Raw genomic sequence first — 12,717 nt, 5'->3', positions numbered from 1 at the left:
TTTTATTATGATTTTAATGCTAAGACAAACATTAAACATTAAAATAAATGTATTTATAATTAAGTAATGTTTATAATTTGTTTTTATACTAAAAGTATGGAAAATAACCACTTTTTGGAGGGCTGGTAATTGTGATTTTATAGGACTAATCCATTCTAACATTTCTAGAGGGACGACATTGACAAACGGATAGATGATTTCATCGTCTGATATATAAGAAGAAATATAGTTTCAAATTAACATTGGTATTTTCAGATTTGATAACTAGATGCTGTCGCCTAAAGTATTGCACAGCCATGTTGAATCATGTATATATGCTTGTACTTCAACACATACACACACACTGACGTAAATGTGGTGGTACGTGTATACATATTTTTCTCTTGAGATGACACAGCAGAATTTTATTTTCGTGAATGGAGGAGGGTGAAATGTGATTTCAGGTTTTAGTAGTTTATTAAGAAAATAATGTTACTAATAACTTTACTTGTAATATCGAGTAGAGACCATAAGAAAGAGAAAACTGTTGAATTTAATTTCTTTATCAGAGCATATTAACACTAATTAAACATTTTATACGTTGAGAATATATATTTTTTTAAATATTGGAGACTTTAAGAAAGAGAAAACTGTTAAAATCAGTATCTTTATCAGAGCATATTAACACCAATTAAACATTTTATACGTTGAGAAATAATTTTTTTTAAATATTGGAGACTTTAAGAAAGAGAAAACTGTTAAAATCAGTATCTTTATCAGAGCATATTAACACCAATTAAACATTTTATACGTTGAGAAATAATTTTTTTTAAATATTGGAGACTTTAAGAAAGAGAAAACTGTTGAATTCAATTTCTTTATTAGAGCGTATTAGTACTGATTAAACATTTTATACGTTGTGAAACATTTTAAAATAATATTAAGATGATACTTAAGGAGTCATAATGACATCAGATGTACATCTTTACTACCTAAATGACACTATCAAAGATTGCTTATAGTGGTGATTAAGTAAGATAGGACTAGTTTCATGAAGCAAAATTGTTGTAATTCAGATTCCTATATTAATTTGGAATGAGAAGGGAGTATTATTAAAAAAATATAGAATAGAGGGCTGCACATGTACTCAGTTGTTTATTATTCTAAACAAATTATTTTTGTGCTCAGCTCGACCTCTAAGTAAATGTTTCTTTATAGTTTAACCTAAATCCGTACAATGGGCTGTCGGCTCTTCACTCATCGCTAATATCGAAAACTGGTTTCTAGTATTGTAAATTTGCAGACATATCATTGCACAACTGGGATACTTTAGCTATTAACGAAAGTTGATAATTGCAAATTTTCTTCCAGAACCTAGCGGTATAAAAAACCTTTCACATCATCACTTACAAATGGTTCAGTAGTAAATTTCACGATGTTTGTTTGTCTTAAAAAAACAACAACAACATTTGTTTCTGCTGTGACCTCTGCGAGGAACTGAACAATGCATTTCAGCATTGAAAGTCCGTAACTTTACTGCCGTCCTCGGAGGACGATTTATAGTGTTAAAATTTAGGGTTTGATATCTACATCACAATATACGTTTTAGGTTAAAAGAAATCAACATTAGGCTGTTTTTTTCATGCAGAATATTGAAGTGTACGTATACAGAAATAAGACTTGTTGTTAACTATTTTTTACAAGCCATCATTTGATAAGAATGTAATCAGTATAATACCTTGTAGTTTTTCTTTGTTCGAGAAAAAAAACCCAAGAAATTAATAAAATTTTATTGTTTCAATAAATACGAACTTCAATGTTTCTAAAAAGTAAACATTTTATTAATAGAAATTAGCAACATCTAATAATATTATTGAAATATAATTTTGCCAAGTTTTTAAAAATACTTTGCAGTTGCACGTGTTTTTAAAGATCGTGACAGTTAATAGGAAATAAAATTTGGTTGCGAATATGAATATAATTCATCTAATCAGGTAGTACACTTACCTGGTACTACGAGAAAGATAAATAAGATGCATTTACTTTTATGGAACATAAAATTTTATTTATTTCTTTAACCTGTTGCTTTACTGTTTGTAACTGAAAAGTTCAATATATTTATACATTTTTTTAAAATAATGAACAATTAATAACACAGTAAAAAAGATTTTATTTTACATATGATCATAAGACAGTAAGTTTATATCCCAAATTGATTAGGAACAAATTTTCGAATAGTTTTTACCACAAGATAAGGTAATGGGTTGATTGTTAATAGATATACACATTGCATTACTCCAAAGAAAATGCTAGCGCACTTTCTGAGATTCGTAATCTGAGGGTCGCGGGTTCGCATTTCCGTCACACCAAACATGCTCGCCCTTCCAGCCGTGGGGGTGTTATAATTTACGGTTAATTTCACTGTTCGTTGGTAAAAGAGTAGCCCAAGAGTTGGCGGTGGGTGGTGATAACTAGCTGCCTTCCCTCTAGTCTTACACTGCTAAATTAGAGATTGCTAGCGCAGATAGCCCTCGTGTAGCTTTGCGCAAAATTCCAAAACAAACAAACTTTTTGAGATATATAAGACGTTTGTATTTGTGTGCCCTCCCTCACACTATGTGTATGTTATTCAAACGTTGTCTTTGTGTGTTAGTAATAATGTGGCGCCACCTATGAATGTAGTTAACATTATCTTACCTCCAAATTTATCCCAGCTCAATAATTGCAATAATGGGGCGGAGGGGGGTTGTGCACCTCAGTTAACATATCTATAGTTCCAGTCTATTATTCCCCAAACTTTGGTTGAGACTGGTCGAACGAACTAAGAATAATTACATAAAAGACAGACATGCAGGGAACCATAACAACCGTCCAAATGAGATGAACTTTATGAATCACGTTTTTCTAAAGTCTGAATTAAATTACTATGTAACTAAATATACCCTTATTCACATATGGTTGAATAAAACGGTTATAATGGTATATAGACGTACAACGTATGTACCGTTGACAAGGGTAGTACATCACATAAATGAGAGAATGGTTGGCTTTTTTTATTTTTTAAGGGAAATACTACGTTTTTCATAGAGTATGTGTATATGTTTTCTTTTTGCAAAGCCACATCTGGCTATCTGCTGAGTTCATCGAGAAGAATCGAATCCCTAATTTTAACATTGTAAATCCATAGACTTACCGTTGTACCAGTGGGGTACCTTTCGTAGAGGAGGGAACTATAAAGAAAGCAAAGTCTGAACATGGCTGTATAATAAAGGCCATCTAGGAACCTCAGGATCAACATATATATCTTTCATTACCCATCGAAATAACATAATAATATACCGCTATTGTTGATCTTTCTGAGCCCAACAAGAAATAAATGGCTAATTTTACTATAAATTCTGCAATAATGGGAACCACTATTAACAAAATCTCACTCGATGCGTCTCTGTGTGTTATATTCACACGTGTTGTTTTGCAATTCAAAATAAAGAAGTTTTCACTTTACAAATAATAAGTGTTACGATATAATGGAGCAATAAACACAGCAAGCATGCTTTTAACAGTTCGTGTCGCCCTTTCCACTAACTCATCAGACCATATCTTTACCATATCCATAAACGCTTCACAACTCTGAGAACAGCTGACTGTTGCAGTTTGTTTCCTGATCAGAATAGAGTATGTGTTTTCTTATAGTGAAGTCACATCGAGCTATCTGCTGTGTTCACTAAGGGGAATTGAACCCCTAATTTAAACTTTGTAAATCAGAAGCCTTACAGCTGTCCCACCAGGGAAAGATCACAGTGGATCTCTATCTCCTAGACCAGCGATATCCTCCTAGAGTGGACCAGCGATATCCTCCTAGAGTGGATCCAAGATTATTTATTCCCTCTAAAAGAAAACCAACTTTTCATTGTTGGAACTGACTCTGTTTACGAAAATTTTTTCTTAGGATGGCACACACAATACAGTATTCAAACCAATATTGAACGCATCTATTTGAACATGACCAGGAAAACCACTGTGAAACATTTGAACAAGTTTTTTATAACACTTTGGTAGGGGTCCGGTATGGCAAGACAGTTAAGGCATTTGACTTGCAATCTGAGGGTCGCGGGTTCGAATCCCCGTCACACCAAACATGCTTGCCCTTTTCAGCCGTAAAGACGATATAATGTAACGGTCAATCCCACTACTCGATGGTAAAAGAGTAGCCCAAGAGCTGGCTGTGGGTGGTGTGACTAGTTGCCGTCCTTCTAATCTTACACTGGAAAATTATGGACGGGTATCGCAGATAGGCCTCGTATAGCTTTGCGCGAAATTCAAAAGAAAACAAACCCTGCTAGATCTGCCCCGTCCGACTGTAAGTACTGTGATTTATTGTGAAGTGGAAACTTCTAGGAGCAACAACAGCTCAGCCAAGAATCTGTAGGCCACACAAGCTCTCAGAACAGGACCGCTGAGTGCTGAAACGTGTATAGCGCAAAAAAATCGTCTATCCACAGTTGCAACACTCACTACCGAGTTTCAAACTACTTCTAGAAGCAACGTCAGCACAAGAACTGTTTATCGGAAGCTTCATGAAATGAGTTTCCATGGCCGAGCAGCCGCACACAAGCCTAAGATCACCATGCGCAATGCCAAGCGTCGTTTGGAGTGATGTAAAGTACACTGCCATTGGACTCTAGAGCAGTGGAAACACGTTTTCTGGAGTGATGAATTACGCTTCACTTTCTGGCAGTCTAATGGATGAATCTGTGTTTGGCGAATGCCAGGAGAACGCCACTTGTCTGAATGCATAGTGCCAACTGTAGAGTTTTATGGTGGGGGATTTATGGTCTGGATCTGTTTTTAATGGTTTGGGCTAGGTTCTTTTTTAAATGAAGGAAACTCTTAACGCTACAGCATACAATGGCATTCTAGAGAAATTTGTGTTTCTAACTTTATGGTAACAGTTTGGGGAAGGCCCTTTTTTTGTTTCAGCATGACAATGCCACTGAGCACAAAGCGAGATCCATAAAGACATGGTTTGCCGAGGTTGGTGTGGAAGAACTTGACTGGCTTGTACAAAGCTTTGACTGCAACCCCATCGAACACCTTTAGGATGAATTTGAACGCTGACTGTGAGCCAGACCTTTTCGCTCGATATCAGTACCCGACTTCACTAATGCTCTTATGGCTGAATAGGAGCGAATATCCGCAGCCATGTTACAAAATATAATGAAAAGCCTTCACACAAGAGTGGAGGCTGTTATAGTAGCAAAGGAGGGACCAACTCCATATTAACGCCCATGGTTTTGGAATGAGATGTTCAACAATCACATGTAGGTGTGATGATCGGGTGTCCACATACTTTTGGCCATGTAGTGTATATTATAACTTCTGGTTTGAGAGATTAATACTACCTTTCGTTTGGAGGGAAACGGTTTACATCTGGCTGTAGAAAACGTAAGAGATTTTCATGAGGTAAACAGATTTGGTGACCTGGTTACTCAAGCAGTTAATCTGAACATATACAAAGGATTTCGGACATCAAATGAACGGTAGAGTGTTGGAAATTGAGGTAATTTAGAAATGTCTTCACATGCTTAGTATTATGAAACTTACGAATTTCTCATCAACATATCGCTTGTACAAAATAGGCTTGAAACCTACGGGGCACTTGTCTAGCCACAGTTGGTAAAGGTGACAAAGAAATAATTTAGCAATGTTTGGATCAAAATTTGCCCAATCGCTACGCCATCTACATTGTCTTAATGACAAAGTGGTTGTTTTTGAGGGCAAGATCAAGTGATTGTTTAGGTTATTCGCCGTTGATGTCGGTTTGCGAGTCTCTGCTGTTAAGAAACAAGAGGTTCTGGCCAATTTGCACAGAGTTTCATCAAGCGGAATATTTGGGAAGAAATATTAGATATAAAATCTTTCCACTTCGTAGTTATAAGCGTTAGAATACTTAGAGATTTCTCAAACAAACATAAACCATAACGATAGGTTGATTAACAGTTCCGCTATTTAAAACAGGAATTACAGATACTGCGGGATTGCAAGCTTGAGTTTCAGTGCTGTGTAGAATGGATCTAAAAGGGACTTCTTCTCTATGAACATTTCGTGAACCATACCTTAAGTCACAGCGGTAACCTAAGTGTTAAAGTTATTCAAATATAGTGTTCTTTACCTCGACTCGTTTCGTTTTTCTTCAAATCTAATAGTATGCGCAAAATTTTTATTTTATGTTAGTTTGTTTTTTTTATAATTTCGCGCAAAGCTACACGAGTGCTATCTGCGTTAGCCGTCCCTAATTTAGCAGTGTAAGACTAAAGGGAAGGCAACTAGTCATCACCACCCACCACCATCTTTTGAGCTACTCTTTTACCAACAAACAGTGGGATTGACCATCACATTATAACACCCCCACAGTGAAAGGGCGAGCATGTTTCGTGTGACGAGATTAGAGCCCGCGACCTTCAGATTGCAAGTCGAATGCCTTAACCGTCTGGCCATGCCTGACCCCTACCAAAGTGTTACAAAAACTTGTACAAATGTTTCACAGTGATTTTTCTACTTAAATCAGATTCTACCTAAAATGAACAGCATATTACTAATAATACACGTTGTTTGTCAGCATATTACTAATAATACACGTTGTTTGTTTTTGAAAATATGCTTAGAGAAATATTACTTCAAAAGAAGTTACGCTTGAAATCCTCAAAATAAAACGTGTCATTAAATGTTTGTATCAAAGCTTCTTGAGGACATTTCCAAATTGAAGGCGTAACTGCCGTGATAGTTGGTTCTGTAGCTGGATGTATTATGTATTATAATTTCAGTTAGCCTAAAACTGAATTAAATTGTACTTTAGATTTAAAAGACAAATAAATGTCGATACGTATCAAATTTATGATACTTTCTAACAAGATAGATATATAAAAAGTTTTTTTTCTAACACAAATATATTTTGATATACAAAGAATAACACATTTTACGACAACGGTGATTACAAATAATAATTTATTTACAGAATTTTACAAACTTACAAACAGTATTGAGTCCTCTATCTGGTTTGGGACTTCATTGATGTCTAGTAGAGGGTTCACGATGAGCAAATTAATCTTGAGTTGATGCAGATACAATTCACTTAATAGGGAGCTAGCTAGCTCTGCGTTCTTTGTTGATCACACGTCGAGTTTTTCACCGCTGAACTTATATAATATCTTCGTGAAAATACTAATGCCCGGTGTTAATCTGCTGAAGTTAAATAGTTTGTAATGTTCGAAATTTATAAACGGTCCTAATCAAATATTTGAAGTACCCGATAAATAAGTGTTAATCCGAGGTTTATAGTGTACAAACCATAGCAAACTAATAATATATACCGTCTCTTGGCGAATTATGTTGGCTATATTTACGGGGGGGCCCGGCATGGCCTAGCGCGTAAGGCGTAGGACTTGTAATCCGAGGGTCGCGGGTTCGCGCCCGCGTCGCGCCAAATATGCTCGCCCTCCCAGCCGTGGGGTCATTATAATGTGACGGTCAATCCCATTATTCGTTGGTAAAAGAGTAGCCCAAGAGTTGGCGGTGGGTGGTGATGACTAGCCGCCTTCCCTCTAGTCTTACACTGCTAAATTAGGGACGGCTAGCGCAGATAGCCCTCGAGTAGCTTTGCGCGAAATTCAAAACAAACAAAACAAAATATTTACGGGCGCGAGGAGAGTTTCAAGAAATTTTAGCCTCGACAACAATATAGACAACACAACAGTGTTTATGTACACACATATGTTATTGATTCTTACACTCGAGAATCTTCTACAATTTTAGTAAATAGGCGGGAATTTCGCAGTACAAAATTAGTAGTACAAGTTACGTACATTTTTTAAATATATATTTAACTTAAAAATCGATATTAAAATAGATATATAATAGTAAAACCCATTACATATACAACTGTTTATGATGTGACTGTGAAGAATGCTGAATGGCTTTCGTATGTTTGTAAATTACCTTGATACAGTTCATGGCTTAAAATATAACCTCTTGTAGATACAAAAAAACATTCGCCTTATTTAAAGATTTTTTAGAATTGCGAACCAGTAACTTATGACGCCATCTAACGGACACAATGTATGGAAAAATTAATTATTTATCGCGTAGAGGATTCTTACAATATTTTTTCAATATGTTATTATGTTTTGAAAATTTGTATAATTTTGACAGTTTTAGGTGTAAATTACGAATATGTCAAAATAAAAAATGATATTTTCGTTTAAAGCTGGTTTTTAAAAACTTTACTATTTTTGTAATCGTGAACATACATCGAGGTCTCAGAATTTTGTCTGTCTTAACGTAAAACCATACTGGGCTACCTGCTGTTTCCATCGTTGAGAATTGAATCTCGGATTTCAGCTCAGAAACTTAGAAATTAATTTTTTTTTCAAAACTTGGTATAAACTCTTACAACATTAAGTATTTGCTTACTCATTTCAGATACCTTAGTTAATTCAACAATTAATGAGTTTTGCATAGTTAACAATTCTTATAAACCACGAAGTTATACGTGAAGAGTGATTTTAAAATGTTAGGACTGTGATTTAGGACATAGGAATTTTACCGCTAAACTTTGATGCTGTTCATGCTTCTAAATTTTACTGTGATGGACAAAGCTCGTATGTATTTATCTATGTACATGACCAAAATAATAAATACAGTGTTGTACCGTCTACTGAATGCCACCATAAACAAAACATTATAGAAAATTCTCATTGTGTGTATCAAGATATAGATAATTAGAAAAGTAACTTCTGGATGTACAACAATCGTTTATAACCGAACCCAGTTTTAAATAAAACTACTGTCTTCTCAACAAGAACACAACTTTCACTAGAACTGTACGGAAGGGTTTTATCATATCTTTATTACCGCAATTTGTAAATATAGTAAGAAATAATGGAGTGTTTAAAAACCGTTTTTTTTTCAATAAAGGATATTTCTATTAATATATAAAACACTACAGTTTATACAAGCACGATCCAATCATGTGCACTACACAGAAAGCAAAAACCCTTTTCAGGAAATTCTAACGTTTTCAAATTATTTCAATGAGGTATGAATACTACGATTAGTAATTACTAATACAAACAGCTGCCCGTGGGGCGTCGTTTCCATTAGTTATATTAACTTCTGATTAATTGTTTGTTTTTCTTGACATTCAATTTGTTTTGTTATCAATTGTATAATGCGAAAGTTGACGAAAGAAAATTATTGTAGAAAGATCAAGCGTTCTGAATATTATAATATGTTTTAAATAGGCTTCTGTAATTAGCCAGAAAATTATCTTAAAATATTTGAGTTACACTTTAACTCTTTCAACGCAGTTTACTGTTTTAAATAAGTTTTTCACTAATTCAACCAGTAAAGTATCTTAGAACATATGAGCTGCATTTGAGCTTTTTTACTACAGTCTTCGTCAGATTTAACTATTATAATAAATTATACTTTACCAACAATTCCTGGAGGGCCAGTAAATCGTTTCTAGACATAGTAATCTTTATTGTTTTGTTACTCTAACATACCCCTCTTTCAAGGTTAATTCCTAAAATATGTTTTAAATTGAAGGCATTTTGACATTTTTAATGTATGGATAGAATAGATATAAAACAATTAATTCATTTTTTTTATTCGCTATTTACTTTTAAAATTAAATGCAAGCCATTATCTAAACACAAAAGTGTACTGAGTTAGGTATTGTTTTTAGTCGTAATGTTACACCTATCACTCGTCTGTTTGTAGGTTCATGAATCTGAATGTTGTGTTCATTACGGTATCATTTCAAATGTATGAACATGAACCGTTAAGAGAACAAAACCTCTGGTTATGGAAACTGCTTTAGAGGTTTAAAATTAATAAGAAGAGACTGAGATTGAAAACTAATTGCTCGTGATTATTATGTACCGCATTGTGTTCGAACCGTGGCTTTTAAATGTAGTTTGTAAATACAACTGTTGATCTTAGCAGGTTTTGTTTTCTTACGAGTATGAGTTGATAAGAATTTTTTTTTATATAGATAAGTACCATTCATTAGAGATTATATAAAAGTTTTAATATGTTTCAAATAATTGATTTAAGATAGGTTAATATCAAGCATTTTTTTTTGTGCCTTTACATGCTAGTATGTTTTTTGTGTTTATTGTAAATGATCATTTGGAGTTTGTTGACACACCGCAAGTAAACAAGCAACTTTGATATTTGAAATCTACTTACACTAGTTTATTGAAGGAATAGCCGATGGTCTTGTTGTTTTAAAGTTTCTATACAAATAGGTTTTCAATGTATACACTAACATCTAATTAGTCACACTGCTCTCCTCACACACGGCTTGCATATATCTGTTTTACACGCCAAGTGTACACTTTTAAGATTTTATCTGGATAAAACAGTAACTAGGAACAAGTTTGGATCGCTCATTTTTCTTCCTAATCTGTAGTCAAAACAGTTATAAGGCTACAAATCAGGCACTAAATAATTAACTCGTAGAAGCATCAGGAAGTTTCATAACAATGTGACTGCGGTAAGATAACTGTTTTTGCTCAACAGATACTAGGCTGTTTAATAGTAAATTTGAGTTCATATCTGTTTAAAGATGTTTTTGGATTAATCACAAATGGGCTATCTCCGCTCTGCACGCCACGGATAGCGAAACCCACTTTTTAGCGGTGTGAGTCTCCAGACATACCGTTGTGCCACTAGGGGGCAATTTGTTTAAAGAAAAATAATAACTTAATTAGGAGTTAATACAAAAAATTCTTTTTATATGTTTATCTTTTGTTAGTTTAACAGAAAAAAAGAGCGAGATAAAATATTCAACATTTCACTGAAAAATAACTGAACAACGCAGTCATGGTTTATAATATATGGGGCAGGACTTGAATGATAGTGATGCAACGTGACTAGATAAACCAATGAAATGTTTTTATCAATATAATAATGTTATGGGACACTCTACTACAACTAACAAGCTGGTACAGAGCCTTCAAACTTCTATTGTTATAAAACTACGTCTTAACAAATTAAACGCTCCCAATGAAAAAGCAGTGAACAATAAGTATCCTTCAGCAATAATAAGTTTTACATTACAAACACGTCAGCACTTGATGTTGTTACTTTTTTCAGTAAAACAGATAACAACACCCGTTACAATAGAACATTAATAATATTGAATATTATGAAATCAAATAGTTGACGTCATACTCTGTTCATCTTTGATGAAATATTGGTGCTTTGTTAATGGTTGTACGTATCTTCAAACTTAAAATAAAAAATGAATACATTTCTAGAAAATTGGGAAAAGTTTAAAATATCGAATATCTTGTCTCGTGAAAAACAACAATATTCCTGTTTGTTGAATAAAAGATGTACAGCGAGCTCACTGTTCTATATAACTATTAACTTTTAAATCTATATATACTCTTGTATGGTAAAAATGGTAATATGGGATAAAAGCAAATGTACTTCTCACAGAAGACGAGGTTTTACCTCGTTAAACGTTAAACCATTCGAATTTTAATCAGTTGAATATATTCAGAGTTATATCAAGAATTAGGACTTTAACCATAGAAGAATTAGGACTTTAACCATAGGTTTTAATACTCTATCATACAACACAATATTGATAAAACCTTTCCAAAAGTAGCAATCTGATATACACGTACCATAAGTCAGTAACTAGATTTTGAATTATAATCAAAGATGAATCGAACACGCTGTTTATGTGTTTTTTTTTTTTGGGGGGGGATTTATGGGAAAGGTGGGCAATTTTGTACATAAAAACAAATCAAAAACAGCACGAAAACAGTTTAGCAGTTTAGTTCGTCCATTTTTCATCACAACACATTATTTTTCTATTGTTGAGACAAGGAGACATTAAGCTTCCAGGTGTTTTACGGTTTGTAGTAGCACATTTCTTTCAGCCAGGCCAAGACGTTTATCATATCTTTACCAACTTCATCTGCAAAACACTGTCTCAATCAATCTTTTTTACCCTAAAAATCTGTTCCTTCAGGCCCTAGAAAAAAAAAAGAGTAATCAGGACTCAGTATTTGACCGACATTTGAATATGAACACAAAAATGGTAAAACCGTAATTATATCAGTCGTTCAAAACGTTTCAAAAATATATATTTTTTTGATTCCAGAAAAATTTAAATAAGCGTAACAACGAGGTTCGTAAAAGCATACAATAGTTTTATATAAATAAAAAAACAATTGTATTCTGAATTGTGAATAATGTTTACAACATCTGTTCACTTAGCACTGATGTGGTTCGAATCTGCTTTGGGAACAGTTTTCTCTAGAAAACTTGAAAATTAACAAAGGAGTGGAAAAAACAATATCAAAACAAGTTCCGTTTCCTACTTCTAGGTTACTTAATGAAGCCCTAAACTGGAATACCCAGATTTTACAAGTAATTCAACTTGTTTTCACTTTAGGGTACCTTGAGTTTCTATTATCCACTCAAACGAATTGAAATTCAATCAGACTCAGCTTTTCTACCACGTTAAGATCTAATTGGTACAATGTATATTTACCTCAAAATTAAATGTTAGCTTCCGTTGCTACTATGACAATACATTGTTATTATCTGAAGAAACTCTGAATCCTTTTACACCATTCATATGATATAAAATTCAAGACTCAATAACGTCTCCTGCCAAGCTACTATTATTCGTTATGTCCAAATATCACAATAAAT

Source organism: Tachypleus tridentatus, chromosome 7 (assembly GCF_004210375.1).
Source record: "Tachypleus tridentatus isolate NWPU-2018 chromosome 7, ASM421037v1, whole genome shotgun sequence".
In the NCBI taxonomy this organism is placed as follows: domain Eukaryota; kingdom Metazoa; phylum Arthropoda; class Merostomata; order Xiphosura; family Limulidae; genus Tachypleus; species Tachypleus tridentatus.
The sequence above is the reverse complement of the archived record's forward strand: the minus strand, read 5'-3'. Positions refer to the sequence as shown.